Source organism: Triturus cristatus, chromosome 4_1 (genome assembly GCF_964204655.1).
Source record: "Triturus cristatus chromosome 4_1, aTriCri1.1, whole genome shotgun sequence".
NCBI classification, from domain to species: Eukaryota; Metazoa; Chordata; class Amphibia; order Caudata; family Salamandridae; genus Triturus; species Triturus cristatus.
Window position 1 is genome coordinate 521780960 of NC_140585.1, and position 17325 is coordinate 521798284.

Here is a 17325-nt window from a genome sequence, read left to right on the forward strand (position 1 = left end):
ATCCCCAATGGATATAAAATCACTCACCAGGACCACTCCAACAACCCGGGGGAAGGAAGGAACAGCCATATTCCACAAAGAGACCATACAGTGTACCACCACCACCGACAACACCACCCCATGGAACATCTGAACTTCAATCTCCACTTGGACGATAAGACAACCATCAGAGGCACCCTCGCATACCAACCCCCAGGCTAGCGCTCCAGCTTTTGCAACACCATAACAGACTTCATTGCGCTCCTAGCCTTAGACTCCAAGGACTACATCTTCCTCAGTGACCTAAATTTCTACATCAGTGACCCCAACGACAAAATCACTGCACACCTTTTCGACAGTATGAGCATACTCGGATTGACCCAGATCATCTATGACTCTACACACACCGCAGGACACATGCTAGACCCAATTTTCACCTCCAGCAACCGCGTCAAATACAGCCATGTCACAGAACGCACATAGACCAATCACTCCATCTTTCACTTCAGCATCTTCAGCATCTTCAGCCCCTACACCGCCACCCCCAAGGTGACCAACACCCCCCACCAGATGTGGAACTAAATCTCAGAGACCAGCTGGGCAAACACCCTCAACATTCCAACCCTTCTCTCGTCACCAACCTTGAACAGGAAATGAGAAACTACAATGCCTGGATTATCAATTGTGCAGACAGCATCATACCCATTGAGAGCAATATCCAGAGAAAATCCTCGCAAAAGGCCAGCTGGTACACCCAAAAATTCAGAACAATGAAATGGGACAGCAAACAGTTGGAAGAGAGATGACGTGCCAGCATGGACACCTTCAGCAGGGCATCTCCCTCAACTTCTACCACTGCCTGCTGAGAGCAATAAAGAAAACAGTCCTTGCTGCACTCATCGAAACCAGCGCCAACAAAACCATGGAACTTTTCAACATCATTAAGGAATTCTCCAACCTGGCTGGCAGCAAAATCAACATCAGCCACCAATGACATCTGAACCATCCTCATCGAGGAGAAACAGTAGATTTGATCCTCTTAACCTCTCAGCAGCCTTCGACACCGTATCCCACCACACACTGATTGAAAAACTCCACCAAATCGCCATCCAAGGGTAGGTGCTCAGGTGAATCATCTCCTTCCTCACCAGAAGAACCCAGAGGATCCACCCACCAGCTTTCACCTCTGAACCCAGGGAGATCTCCTGCAGTGCCCCTCAGGGATCATCCTTCAGCCCCACGCTCTTCAACATATATATGACCCCGCTGGCTAACATCATCAGATCTCACGGTTTCAACATAATGTCCTTTGCAGATGACACCCAACTCATCTTCTCACTCACCGATTACCTCACCACCACCAGAACCAACTTCTACAGAGCATGGCAAACGTTGCATACTGGATGAAGGACAACTGTCTGCAGCTGAACACAGACAAGACGGAAGTACAAATTATTTGGTAACAGCAGCAATACATGGAACAATTCCTGATGGCCATCAGACCTAGGACCCGCACCCTCTCCCTCTGAACACACCAGAAACCTCAGAATCCTAATTGACAACAAGCTCACCATGAAATCACAGATCAACGTCGTCTCATCTGCCTGCTTACTCACCATGCGCATGCTATGTAAGATCTTCAAGTGGCTATCCCTACACATGAGATGCACCATGACACAGGCCCTCATCACTGGCTGACTGCACCACGTCAATGCCTTCTATGTAGGAATCGTCGCATACCTTCTACAGAGACTTCAGATCATATAGAAAACCGCAGCCAGACTCATCCTCTACCTTCCCTGACAAACCCACCTCACACCCCACCGCAGGTGACTCAACTGGCTCCCCGTACAGAAGAGGCGCTAATTCAAGCTGCTGACCCACACACCCAAGGCTCTACACAACCAAGGACCTGCATACAGTAATCACCACCTGAACTTTCACCAACCGTTGAGAAGACTATGTTCTGCCTCCCTTTCAATTGCACATACTCCTCGCATCCACCGAAGCAGTAGAGGAGGACTCTCCTTCTCACACATTGCAGCAAAGACTTGGAACAGCCTCCCCACACACCTTTGGAACATCACCTCACTTCCGGAATTCCGAAAGGCCCTCAATATTTGGCTGTTCGAATAAGCCTCTGGGACCTGCAAGTGCCTGGATTCCCTATCGGGTGATTAGCCGTTCTTTATAAATCCTGATTGATTGATTGATTCATTAATTGAAGGACTGAGAAGGGCTAGCCAGCCACCTTTTGAAATCTAAAACAGAACACAATGAGCCGGCCTAGAGAGGTTGTTGCAGGGGTCTGGAGGATCAGTTTGTTTCAGAGTGACTAAGCAGTAGAGGTCTAGTGTATCATGCATAGAACCTTGAACTTTACCTTAGGGCTCTATAGATAGCAGTGACATTCTCTAAATTGTGGGTACCATATAGAAGACAAGGTGTAGGTGTTTAAGTAGTCCAGAGACCAGTACCAAACAAAGCAAAAGCTGCCACTTTCTAGACAGAAGCTAATGAGAACCATCACTGCTTTCACCATTCCAGTGGGAGTAGGGTAAGCAAAATGTTCTTCACAACCCTCTAGCATTATCAGGAGACCAAAAAGGGCTGGCTGAGTCAGAATAGACATGGCAGAGAGAATAAGGTCAACTCTTCCTGTAGTGGGAAAAACACTGATCTCGAAAGAGCAGGATTCCTTCAAACCACCGTGTCCTCTAACTTATGGCTGTAATGCCTCTGTCTCTGGCTGCCCATTTACTCATGATTTTCACTCATACATTGTTGGAATTAAACTATTGAGACAGCCCACTTGGAAATGGGTTTGAGCAAGACGTGAGAGATAAGTGTATAACTGAAAGCAAGAGGACCATGTTAAGGCATCTAGTGTTTGGCATTTACTTTTAAAAGACTGGGGAACATGCAGACACTTGCAGGATACCACAGTCAACTGGCTGCAAGTCAGGGGAAGAAGAAGGGATCAAAACAGACTGACTTAGTTTACTCAGAAAGAAAGTACATGAAGTTTCTGTGGCACAAGCCACTGTCACTCCAACCTCACTGTGGCATTTGATCATGTTAGCGTGATCGATGGCATAAATGCTGCCACCATGTCAACCAAAGCAGAGCAGAGACACCACCACCATCAGATGCCATCCTGAGGTCATCAGAATGGACCTGTTTTATTATAGTGTGCACACTTACCAGAAATCCCTCTCACATTGAAAGAATTTCCGTTCTAATAGATGGAAAATCCACAGTGATGTTACAGTTACTTTCTGCTAAACACCATAACATTCAGAGACTTAGACAAAGTTTGACAATTACGGAACCTCCTTCAATTTGTGCAGGAAGGGGTCAATTCTCTGCTGAAGCATGTTCTGCTGGTGAAAATGACTCCTGCAATGGAGAGCTAACACCATCCTTCACAAATTGGAGGATTTTTCATTACCATGCAGTTATAAATCAAGTTTTTAGTCATATGTTCTCTGTCACTCTTCTTATGACATGAGATGAGTTCATACCCACAGAGAGGCACCTTGATCATACAATTAACCTCAAACCTAAATGCAATCTTATTAAAATCCCCAATCAATTCCCTAGGCACCTTCGACTAGGGAGGTTATATCTTGCGTCCTTAATTCCTGAATCTGCTTCCTTCATCCAAGCAGTTAGTTCCCTTCACCTTCAAGATTTGGATCTCATAATAAATAAGGGAGCTCCATAATGATTATGACAATTAAGATTAGTGAAACTGAGTCATTGCCACTTCATCCATCTTACTCATCACATTCCTTACAATATGATGAATATGTCTTAGACCAAGTACTGGACACTAACGAATTGCTGTACTCGAAAATCCCAATACACAGTTTTATTGCAGAATGAACAGCAAATCTTTCAGTGACATCACACAGATCATACAAAAACTAAAGTCTGCAGAAGAAGCACCCATGGACTGAATTTGAAATGGAGAATGAACATGAGAGGAATGCCAACTGAAAGTATTGTAAATATTTTGCAGTGATGCTTTCAGTAGTAAGAATCAGGAAGCAAGAAGGCTTATCTGCTCATTAGGTAGTCCCAAGGTGTGAGTGTGTAAATCACAAACCTCAAGAGTTAGAGAGACCGTGGGTCTCGCTAACTCCCAGGGTGTGGAATTAACAGGATTCTGAGTTCAACCCTGGAAAACCCTGAAGAATTTCTGAAGGAATCAGTAATTTCTAATCTGATTCACCCAATGAGTCCCCATTGTCCCTAATCTGAGGGGAAACGTGAGAGGTCCACAGGAACTTTGCAGTTCTCATAATTCGCAGTGAGATGGTGCCGTAGTTACCAGCTGCATTAGGAACTACAAGCTTCACATAATGAGGGCTACAGACTCAGTTTTAATACCTACTGGCAAGGCAAGGCTTGCTGAGGCAAAGCTTTAGTAATCAACAGCCTAATAGCATGTGTAAAGGTGCTAGACCATATGTTTCTAGCACTTACAACTTGGCACAAATATCATAAATAGACACAAGAGATAAAGATAGCCGCTAATTTCGGTAAACAGACATAATATCGAATAAAAAATATCGACTGGACAGAATATCGAGTTTTTAATATAGAATGGACAGAATATCGAATTGCCAAATTAAAGTGGTGAAGAATATCGAAAATCAGGTAAGAATTATCGATTTAAATAATATAGAAGTAAGTAATATCGACAGTCATAATATAGTTGTTAAAAATATCGAATTTTTTTATAGTGTTTTAAGTGTTAGTATATGTGTTAAAAGTATGTATCAATTTTGGAATGTATGTTTGAATATTTTTAAAGTAATTAATTTTATGTTATTTAATTTTTGTGTAATTTAATTCCGTAGCGGGTTGTGGGTTTATAGGGCATTAGGGTGGGAAGTAATTTAATTATAGTACATTAAATAATAATTTTTAGGAATTAATAATTATTTTTAATTTAATTTTGCGTTTTACTTCTGTAGCCGGTTGTGGGTTTATAGGGGAATAGGGTGGGAAGTAATTTAATTGTTATTAGGTAATTATTAATTGGTATTGAAAATTAATTGGTTGTTGATTAATTATTAATTGGTAACTCATTTGTATTAATTGGTAATTAATTTGTATTAATTGTTTAATTGATAATTATGTTAATTGTATTAATTTATTATTTGTAGCGGGTTGTGGGTTTATAGGGGAATATGGTGGGAAGTAATTTAATTATAAATAATTAAATATTGAAATAATTTTTGTATATTGATAATTAGTTTATTATTAATTAATTAGTAATTGGTTTTATTTGTATTTATTAATGTTTGGTATTGAAAATTAATTGGTTGTTAATTATTAATAGGTAATTAATTAAAAAAATATTGGTATTTTTAATTAATTAATTATTACACAGTGTGTGATTGGTAATTCATTTTAATACGTTTTTTGGTATTAATAATTAATTTCTTTTTAATAAAATATTAAATTATTATTTTCCCTACTATTGCACTCACTGGAGTGGGAATAATAATTTTTACCCCTACGCTATCTAACGCTTTACCTACTGTTGCACTCTTTGGAGTGGGAATAGTAAATTTTACCCTCCTGCTATCCAACGCTTTCCCTACTGTTGCATTCTCTGGAGTGGGAATAGTAATTTTTACCCCTACGCTATCCAACGCTTTCCCTACTGTTGCACTCTCTGGAGTGGGAATAGTAATTTTTACCCCTACTCTATCCAATGCTTTCCCTACTGTTGCACTCTTTGGAGTGGGAATAGTAATTGTTACGCCTACGCTATCCAACGCTTTCCCTACTGTTGCACTCACTGGAGTGGGAATAGTACATTTTACCCTCCCGCTATCCAACGCTTTACCTACAGTTGCACTCTCTGGAGTGGGAATAGTAATTTTTATACCTACGCTATCCAATGCTTTCCCTATTATTGCACTCTCTGGAGTGGGAATAGTAATTTTTACCCTCCCGCTATCCAACGCTTTCCCTACTGTTGCACCCTCTGGAGTGGTAATAGTAAATTTTACCCGCCCGCTATCCTACGCAAAAAATATTGAATATTTTTAATTAATATTACGTTAATATGTATATATATATATATTTTTACTTACATTAAATATTTATTAATGTTAAAGTCATTTAAATATTTTTAAGTGTGTTTCAGTTAATTATATGTATTATTTCATTAATTTTACATTACTTTTAAGACATTTAAAAAATTCGATATTTTGACTAACTATATTTTTTACAACGATATTTTGGTTTCTATATTTTTGTACTTACCTGTTTGGAGATAGGGGTTCGATATTTTGGCATTCTATATTTTTTCCACGATATTTTGGTAGGTCGATATTCTCCTTCTCGATATTTTGTCAGTGATCCGCTAATTTCCAATAAAAAAGCAGAGCTCTAATAATGTGCAATGTCTCAAGTTTATTCTTCTGGGAATTCAAGAGATGAAAAAAGCAATGGGAGAAAAATATGTGAAAAGCTGGAAGAACCATCAGAGTCAAAGCAACTTTAGTGTAAGTCCAACAATATCTATAAAGAATTTAGAGGAAGGTTCATGATCTAGAATAATCTCACCCTTTTTGGTCCTCTCCATTAATTCATGGAGATGTAGCACTCTGTATATTTCTGGCTTGGCCAAGTTTTTTTTCCAAGTCAGTCCTACTCCCATAACGAGAGAGAAGTGGGTTAGAAACTGGAAAGCTGGAATATCATGTTGAATTCTTAAATCATAAAGGTCCAGTCACTTGCTATTTTCATAGAGGTTTCCCATATATCTCACCCGCGACCATATTGATACACTGATTAATTTAGCAATTCGTTGAAATTTGGGAAAGCAACATATTACTAAATATAGGGCACAAGCTACTCTAGTCACAGACTTCCTGAAGCATATCTTACAACTATGTTTAGTCATGCTCTGAAGCCTTGTGTACAGTCCTCTGATGTGCTTTTATCTATCAGTACAGGGCCCATTCCCTGGGATATGCAGTATATTTTTCCTAACACAGCAAGGTACACCCATTCTGCAACCCCGTGTTACTGGATGGACAGATAACAGGCTTCAAAGCCTGCCACAGTCAGACCACCCTCTGTTACTGATACCTGTAGCTTGGTGTGTGTGACTCTACGTCTTCCACAGCCCCTTACTAGATCTATCAGTGGAGAGATTAAAACTTTTAAGACCTGCCCAGGTATTGCCAATGGTATGTTTACAAAATGACACAGTAATCTGCGTAACACAGACATTTTGGAAAGGGCTATCCTCCCAATTACCAAAAAATAGAAGTCTGTGCTAGAATAAAATAGAGCCACGGCCAAAGGTTAATATTTTAGTTATGTCACCTTCTATGGTATTGTCAAATTTATTAAACATTTGGACCCTTAGAAGGGAATTATTTCCTATTTCAGTACTGTGCTTGATAAACTTTCTTGTGTTCCAAAAGTACATAAAATGTCACCCATACAGAGAGAGATTGCATAGGTAGAGCCCCAGACCTCTATCACATGCATTACCCTTTCCTTGTTGAGCTAGTTCACAAGGGGTTCTATAGCCAATGTGAAGAGCATCAGTGAAAACCGGCACCCAGGCCAGTTCAAGTTTCTGCTATACACAAGTCCATATTCATCTTGCCTATCTTAAGCCATGACATGAGATTAGTGTACAGCAAGCTAAACCATGTTATTTTCTCTTTATCAAAATGCATAGCTCCTGATGTCACTAGCTCGGAGTCTCAAAGGCAATTTCCATGTTAAGACATTGAACAATCTATTAGATTGGAGCTTTGGGAGGTTTTTTTAATCCGCACTCATCAGATATAATGGTTGATAGGCCACTTTATCTAGTAGGTCCTGAAGAGGCTTGAACACTTCTACAATAGCACCCTGTCTGATAGTTTGGGGCCACAACCACTGTTCCTAGCAGTTGTATACAACCTCAGAAACTCTTTACAGGTGGCATAGAATCCAGCTAGTAGACAATCAAGCTCTGAGGTCTTGCCTCTTGACAAGTGTTCCACAATATTCCCAGGTTTAGTCATGGTGAACTGGGCATCCAGCCTCTTGTTTCTGTTTCAGGCCCACTACTTACAGGTAAGTGCTCAAGCCAGATATATCAGACCTGTCAGGTTTGTGATGCAGCAATGAGTAATATTTAACAAAACTAGCATTCATTTCTGAAAGTGTTTGAACAATCTGCTCCAGATTTCCCCTAATTGCACCAGAAGTGAAGCTTTTACCATCAGTCTGAGCCAGGTACTTGAGTAGTCTTATCATCTTTGCAATGTTGCTTATACATACACCCCAGTAGTCGAGAAGCCTGAATATTTAAACCCCTACTGCTAAGTAGCTCTCCTCTTACTATGATCTCCATGGGTAACATAGTTCTACCCACCCTATGACGTTTTCAAGGTTCAATATTTTTCTCACCAAAATCTTACCTCATGAGATATCTTCTTGCAAATTCCTCTTATGTGACCTTGAATGCTTCCCACTCCACCAGTATATCTGAACAAAGGTCCCAGCGGGCTAATTTATCAATTTAACCATTTGGTGGATCAACCGGAGCCTCAATCAGGATGTAGAGTTGAAATTAAGTATTTATTTTGACAGATTGACTGAAGCCGAAAGAATGATACCATGTTGTGACTTAGGAAATTACACCATAGAGCAGGGGTCTTCAAACTGTGGGGCGCGACCCCCAGGGGGGCCATGGAGCGATGCAAAGGGGGTCGCGCATTCCCAGTCACACTTCTGAGGCCCAAGGGCTTCAGCCCCCCCTCTTCCCCCGTCCTGTGTCTCAGCCCGTGCTGCTGCAGTGCAACTCGAGCTGCTGGAGACTCAGCTGGGCAGTGTCTGGAGTCTTATCTCCGGCACGCCCGTCCGAGTTTTTCACAGGTCTTTAAAGACCATTTGCATATTTAGATGCCTTTGTAAACTGGTTACAGAGGCTTAGTGTTTTTTCCTGGTTCCAGTACCCCCTGCGTCCCCACTCTGCCTATTCCTTACATTTGTATTTTACATTTACTGCAGAAGTGTGAGAATGCATTTCATGAAAAGGAATATAAAGTAGGGTTGCCAAAAGAAAAATGCCTGCCATGTTTAAAGAGCCTGCAAAGGTCTCCTCTTCACACTAAATAGACTTATAAATAAAAAAGAATGTATTCATTTATTTTGTCACTTTTCTGTCTTTGTTCTCTTATCAGTCATGGATCATTGAGGCAGCCCTAGAACACAATTAAAAGTGCTTTCTATTTATATTTGCTGTTCTATGCACAGATAAGTGCTTAAAATACAGCTTTAGGTGACTGCTTATTTTTGTACCGACTGGGCCATCAAAATAATCTGCTGGCAAGCCTAACCATAGGACTGGAAGTTTGTTGCAGGATCAGCACATTATTTATTTCACACTGATCACCATGCACTCACACCATTCACCCGCTCACCCTGCACTCACAGTGATCACTCTGCACTCACAATGCACTTGCGCTGTTCACCCTATACCTCACCTTGCAGTCACACGAGCACACTACTCACCCTGCACTCATGTGACACTTCACTCACCTGTCCCCCTCACTGCTCAATATGCAACTCACTCAAACAAGCCCACCAGTAATCATATATTCATTCTTTTCAGAAAAACGCTGAAGACATGGCTCTTTAGTCTTGACTAGGCCTGGCTCCAGTGCTAAACCTCCCTGCACGCAATGCTTGCTGCTAGAGCGCCAGGACACCTCTGTTGCTGAGGTAGCTGTTTGCGCTATCAAGCTCCAGTATTATTATTCGTCCCATTCTGAACTTGCATCTGCACCCAAATTCGTATGGCCACCTCACTCACCCTGCAGTCACTCCTCTCACCCTACTCTTACATTGTTGCATCGCTCACCATGCACTCACATGGGCACTCTTGCTACCCACACAGTGCAGAGGGTTAATGTGCCTGCTACAAAGAGTATGTACCATGCAGATTACAGAAATGAGTGTGAGTAAGTAAACTGTGAGTAGCGCTATAAAAAATGAAATGTTTGTCAGAAAGGTGCTATAGAGAGATGAGGTGCATTGTTGGTAAGTGGTAGTGAGGGAATTCATGGAAATGAAGGAAACGGGGGTGGGGCACCAAAAAAGACTATTGCACCATGTGCAACCAGTGTTAGGGCCCGCCCTGGCTGGGGAGTGTTAGCCCCCCCCACCCCCCAAAGTTCTGGTCTAGTGGCTCCCCTGCTTCTGCCTATTATTATTATTTATATTTGTAGTGCGCTACTGTTACCAAAAGGTGTCCTGGGGCTAATAACCATCTGCTGCCTGAAGGCAAATGAGAAACACACAGAAGGATAAGGAGAACCTGCCAAATGGGGTAACCTACAGAGCATAGAGAAAGGTTTGTATATCTTTCCTAAAGGATAATAAATTCTTGGTGGAGCGAAGCAAAGGAGGGTGCAAGTTCCATAACTGTGCGGCCTGCATCAAAACAGCGAGACAGACAGCTCATCCCTTCTTCAATTAGGGAACAATAAGCAGAGTGGCAAAGGCCAAGAGGAGCATACGGGTCCGACCCGTATGCTTTGTTGAGGAGCGATGAGAGGATGGGAGAGGACAGCAAGGTAGTGAGAGAATTTGATTGAAGAGGTCAGGGATGAGGAGAAATGTGAATTGCCGAAGTGTGGACACGCAAGAAGTGAGTGTGAACCAAACGTGAGGGCTTCTGTTAGAAGAAAGGGGAGATGTGAAAGATGAATGGGGGGACTGGAGAGGTTTAAGATACAATAGACAAAAATTTGAATGGAGAGACAAGGTGAATGAGAAGTGATGAGGGGCACGGGAAGTGACAGGGCCAGAGAGGCCATGAGATAAATTCAAGAGAATGTTAGAGATGAGGACAGTGAAAAGACAGAATGGCAAGAGGTGATTAAAGGTGAAGTGAGAGGTTGAATGGGGAGAGTTCAGAAATTGTACAAAGGGGTGAAAGAAAATGGCCTGCAAAGTGAGAGAGGGATTTGGGGTTGGGAGAGGAGAGAGGGATGGAAGGGAGGGGGTGAGAGGAAAGCTGCATGGGTAAACTGCTTAACTCTGCAGAAAACCGCCAGGGTTTTAAGGGAACCCTGCTGCTCCCGGCCAGGGCCAGGTGAGCTTCTAATGTGGCAGCACGTAATCCTGCGGAGTGGAAGGTCCTTCACAAAGGTTGACTAGAAATCTTTCTGATTTTAATTGCTGTATTTTGGTTATAAACACGTACTAATGGGGTAAAATCTTTCCTCAGTGTTACTGTGTGTAAAAAATTAATTTCAAAACAATGAAGCAATGCTATCCCAAAATACGCAGCATCACATAACATCATTTACATTTTCTTCCCACACAATTTAGTCAAGCCTCTCACGTAATTTGGTCCTCACCTGCCTCATAATTCCAGTAGCCCTGCCTACAGGTTTAGAATTTTTGTTAGGAGGGGGTCCTTACACCTCAAAATGTTGACAGGGGGGTCTCGGCATCCAAAAGTTTGAAGACCTCTGCCATAGAGAGATATGAGAGTGCTGGCTTAATTTTGTAAGTGGGGTGGGGAAAAGTTGGTAAGCAAGCAGAGTTGAGTCAGTGGCACAGTTGGGTTGCCCTCTCAGTGCACGCACATAGCAGTAGGTATGCACAAGCTTGCTTTAGCTCGGAACCTCATCTAATGAGATGAGACTCAGTTGTTGGGTAACCTACTTAAACAGGAAGTCTCTGCTCTAGCTCAACTGTATTCTTGTAATGAAGCCACTTGCGTCCACCTCTGGTAAAGGTATTATTGATGAAGAGGAGGCTCTGATGGTGTCTTGTTTCGACCTCCAAGCCATGACTGATGAGGCTGTGAGTACAGAATTAACACAGTCCAGTGCCAAAAAGCAAAAGACAGACCTGAAGGATGAGAGGAAGTTGATTTGAGCACAGGAACAAATATGTGTAAAGGGCTCAGCTCCAAGACTTGCTAAAACATAAGGGATATTTTGGGATTCTAGCCAAAAGATCAACCGGTTGACAACTGTTTTACTCAGTACCATATGCCTTCAGTGAATGACATACAGCGAGGTCATTGAAAACTGTTAGAAATTTGGTCTCTAGTTGGCAGAGGTATGCACCCTGACCAAGTAGGAACCACCACTTTAGTCAGGGTAAGTTTAGTACACAATAAAAGTTTACCTGTGCCCACCCTCTGGTAGCCTGACACAGAGCAGTAGGCTAAACTAAAGAGGCAATGTGCAAAGTATTTGTGCACACACACACCCACACACAGTAACACAGTGGAAACACCACAAAAGTACTCCACACCTGTTTAGAAAAATAACCAATATTTATCTGAGTAAAACAAAACCAAAATGACAAACATCCAACATACACAAGTCAAGATATGACTTTTGCAAGATTGAATTAAAATGCGGTGCGTAGAAGTCAATAGCTCCAACTGGGACTATCAAGTCGTGCTTGGCCGGGGCAAATCCAAAAGTTCAATCCGACCGCGAGGGAGCGCGGGCCGGTTACTGGAGTCACACTCACACAGACCCTTTGATAGTACATTGGATGCATCAATGCTCAGGGATGAGGTGTTGAAATCCAGAGGTGATGCGTTGCAGGCGATGCGTCAGATCAGAAGTCAGGCAAAGTCGCTCCGAGGCATCGATGTTGAAAGGTCAGGCTGAAGGTGATGCATCGATGAGAAGTCATGCCAGGCCGTGGATGCATTGGAGTCCAGAGGGTGAGTCACAGACATCGGTGAAGCGGTATACAAGACTCACGCAGCAGCGTTTTTTCGGATGCGCTTTGGCAAAGTCAAGGCTGCGTTGTAAGTCGAAGTCAATACGTTGTGCACTCAGCGAGTGGGGACGAAGGTCTCCTGTGCAGGCAGCAGTGACGCATCATTTTCGTATGGATGCACCAGTTCTGAAATACTTTTTTTTTAATGATGCATCCCAGGATGGCAGGAATAGCCAAGGCCTGCAGAGAAGGTTTGAAGTTTCTGGCTACTCGGGGACGGGGTGAGGGCAGAGACTGAAAATGACTCTGTCTTTTCCTTCTTGCCAGAGAAGACAAGGCCAGTGTCTACTTCTGCTCTGTCGCTGGCAGCTGCTCCCCCTCCCTTTCTTCCTCTTACGCCCTCTTTCTGTCTCGCTCCTCTTCACTGAAAACCGTGACTTCAAGAAACGGTTCTCATCCTCTCTTTCATCCTTTCATTTATTTGTTCCCCTATGAAATGGATCCAAGAAAGAATAATACTTTTGCTGCAAATGTTGTCTTTTTCTGACTTTATTCTATTCCAAAGTACAGCCTCGGGATGGAGAGAAATAAGGTTCAACTATGAAATAACTAACTAAATGAAGCAAGATAGTGTTCACAAAGCGGCCAGATTGATTTTATTCACAACCAAACACATTAGCGCCACTATGCAGAGTTTGCCAGTGAAGCTCTACTTTAGTTTTATCTTTTCTTTGAACCAGCATTATTTTCCCTGAATGAGGAATTGCACCACTCCTGGAGATACTGCAATGCCGGATTGATCGGTGGATTGGAAAACAAAATGCGTACCGCGGCGCGGTGTTCATGGATGTGGTCTTTTATAACTATACTGCTTGCATTTTGTAAGGATATAAGCAATGGACATTGAAGCAGGTCCTTCCGGGCCCTGTAGTCATGTCTTTAACTTTTCAAGCACAAGCACTCACTGATTTCTGTATAGTGAGTGTAAATGCGTTAAATTATCCATGTTGTTCCTGCTTACATTTCACATGCTTAATTTAATCTTGCATTCCCTATGAGTGTTTGCTTTTTTCAGGATGTTGTTACGTTTTTTTAGGCAGCATATTGCGTAATTTGAACTGAGTCGCATCCAAGTATTTATAGGAGGGCACAATTGTGTTGTAGTTGAAGGGCGTGTGAGTTGCTCTCAGTGGGGCAGTATGGTGTTCAGTGGGAGAGAGGATGTGGCACTATGGTCAGAGCTGCCGAATTTGGAACTAGGAAACCAGGTTCAGCCTTCATGACCAGTCCCCCAGACCACTCTCCTGAGGGAGCACATTCTCAGGCCCCGCTAGACCTTAAAAGTCCTGGTGTCTTAGCACCAGCAAGTGGACCCTAGCGGTGGCACATGTGGGTTAACCTTGGAGGCCTGTTCACCACAATCCATACTGAAGTTCACCTCTAGTCTTGCGGGCAGGTTTATGAAGCAGCACACCCTAGAGCAAAAGTGACTCTGTCACTAAGGTCACAGGACCCTTGAGAAGTGCCAGCTCTAGGGCGGTGCGACCGGTGTGTTTGCACCGGGTGCTGACTTCGGGTGGCAAGTATTTTATGGTTTTAAAAGTGCTTGCTGCCTCCTTCCTGGCCTCCAGCAATTTTCGGAAACAATAAAAATGTTATGATAACTCTGTTGATTAATGTTCTTCCTAGAGAGAGATCGGAGGTTTGTCTAGTGGAAGTTTTGATTCATGGAAACGTTGTGCAGAAGATTAATGTGCCTGCTGCAAAGAACATGTACCATGCAGACCACAAAGTGCGCATAATGTAAATAGGTCAGTGGGTTACTGATTTTGTAAGACAGATCTTTGGTTACTTGTAGTTTGGAAGTTAAAATCCTAACATAGAACAGTGAGCTATTGTAATGTAAGAGCTGCATGCAAACTGCAAGGTATACATTAGATCATTATCGTTTTTCCCCCCAGTATGTGATTATCCTAATGTTGCAAAAAGTGTTCATTTGGAAAGAAATCAATTCTGATTATTAAAGAGAACCTCCAACACTGGTATTACGTTTTAAATTCTGAGTTTGTGCTTGTCCAGACCAATCACTATAAAACTATACTGACCACTAGTATGGATGTCATGTGACTTCTACACCTTTTAGTCCTTTGTCTTATGTTACATTTACAATATAGTGATTTACACATGTATAATTGATTGTCTCTGTGTAGTGTGTGTGATGTAAAGTGCTCTGAAACCATACACTGGTATGAGTGGTGCTGTAAATCAAATTAAATGCATCTGAGAGCTAGTGTGGTTATGGAGACTTGAGGAGCACTGTTAAAGGGTGGAATTGAAGGAATCCGTGGCAGAGGTGGTCATTGGGGGGCACCAACAAACATTGTTGCACAGGGCGCCACCAGCTCTAAAGCCAGCCCTTCCCTTGAGGCCAGTCTGCCTCACCCATTGGTACCTCCATCGGCCTTGTTTCAGCAGTAGTAGCTGCAACTCACTAGGGATTGGCAATACAGGATTTGCACGCACAAGAAACTACATTCGCAAACTTCACATTCTCTCTGCTTCATGCAAAAGCACTTTTAGGATGTGCTGCCTGCTTTGGGGCCACTGGAATTATGCAGCAAAAGAAGACAAAATAATGCTGCAATGTTGACTAAATTATGAAGCAAAAAAAAGGCTGCAACGTTATGCAGTTTATTTTCTGACACTTTATTATTTTGACATTTTTACACATGCTAACAGTCTCTGGAAAGATTGTGCCTTATTAGCACTAGTGTAACATGCAAATGCAGCAGTGAGAAAGGTGATCAGTCAACCTTTGCAAAGGGCCGTCCACTTCGCAGCAACACAAGTCACATTTATTTGTTACTTTTGATCCGATTGAGCTACAAACAATTTATTAGTTAAAATTGTCAGATTATGTAGCAGATGTTGTATTATGTGGCAAATATGGCAGAACCATAATTATATAGAAAACGTTTGCAAACTAGCATATTTTTCCCATTCATGTTTGAACTGCTCTTGTGGAAAAAGGGAGGAGAAGTTCTGATGACAGAAGCTCCATGGATCACAGACAAATGGCTTGTGCTTCCACTTTTAAGCGTATTTGGGACATTCTGTGATTGGAAGCATATCCCACTTTGTGATTGTATTTTAATGTCAATAACTCATATTAAACCTTAAATAATTATGTGTATCCATTGATTGAATTATATAAAATAATACGCTGTAAGTGGTCAGTGAAATGCCAAACAAATACAAAAAATTGGGATGTTTTGCGCATTCTGGCCACACCTCTGACTCCGCCCACAGATCCAGCTCTCGGGTTATTCCCACCCTCTGATTCTCCACCCACAGTTCCCCTACTTTTTTTCCCCCCACTTTGACCACTGGTCAGAGGTCCAGTACTTATACCCATTTTTGCCTTTGAAGTTGGGAGACTTCAAGGAAATGTCTTTGTAATGCACAAGACGCCCCTGCCCTTCCTGGCACTGGCTCCAGACACACTACATTGGAGTATTCAGCTCTTTGTGCGGGGAAAGGCACAGCCCCATTCAGGTGCAAGTGTCAGCTCCTCCCACCACTCTAGTTCAGGAAGACCCAGCAGCCTGGTGATGGTTTATTAGGATATGTACGGCACAGCTCGATTCCCTTTGTGTGACTGTCTAGAGGGAATGCACAAAGCCCAGCTGTTACCCTGACCCAGACCTGTATTCTAGGGACAGGCAGAGGCATAGAATGGTTAAAGTAAGAATGGCAACTTTCTAAAAGGGATATTTTCAGACCTGCAATTTAAAAAACCAACTTCACAAAAGATGTGTTTTTAAATTGTGAGTCCAGAGATACGAAACTCCAGTTATCTATTTGTTCCTAATTGGAAGTTACACTTGTAAAGTGGTACAAAGCAGCTCCAATGCTAACCTATGGAGGGATTGGCCTTGCTGCAGTGAAAAATGAATTTAGACGTTTTTCACTACCAGCACATGTAAACTCAAAAGTACATGTCCTACCTTTTAACTGCACTGCACCCTGCTCATGGGGCTACCGAGGGCCTGCCTTAGGGTTGCCTTACATGAAATAAAAGGGATGGTTTGGACCTGGCGAGTAGGTGAACGTGCCAGGTCAAAATGGCCATTTAGTACTGAACCCACAGGCTCTGTAGTGGCAGGCCTGAGGCATATTTGAAGGTCTACTTGTGTGGGTGGGGAAAACAGTGCTGCAGGCCCACTAGCAGCATTTGATTTATAGGCCCTGGGCACATGTGGTGCACTGGAATAGAGACTTTTCAGTAAATCAAATATGCCAATCATGGAGAAACAAAATGCCATTACATTTTAGACACAGAGCACATGCACTTTAACACTGGCCATCAGTAAAAAAGTGCCCATAGGGCAAGGGGATAGGGTCCTAACCAAGGCCAACTTATGTACCCTGTATCTTACTTCTACAGACCCCCAACAGCACAAGGCCCACCGATACCCTTCAACCATTGAACACAGGTCCCCAGGAGTACCAACACTACCAACAGAATCCTTTTTTAGGGTCTCGCCAGGGCCCCAGGAGGGGAAGAAAAAGGAAGAGGAGTCAAGTACATTGGGAAGCAGACGTGAAACA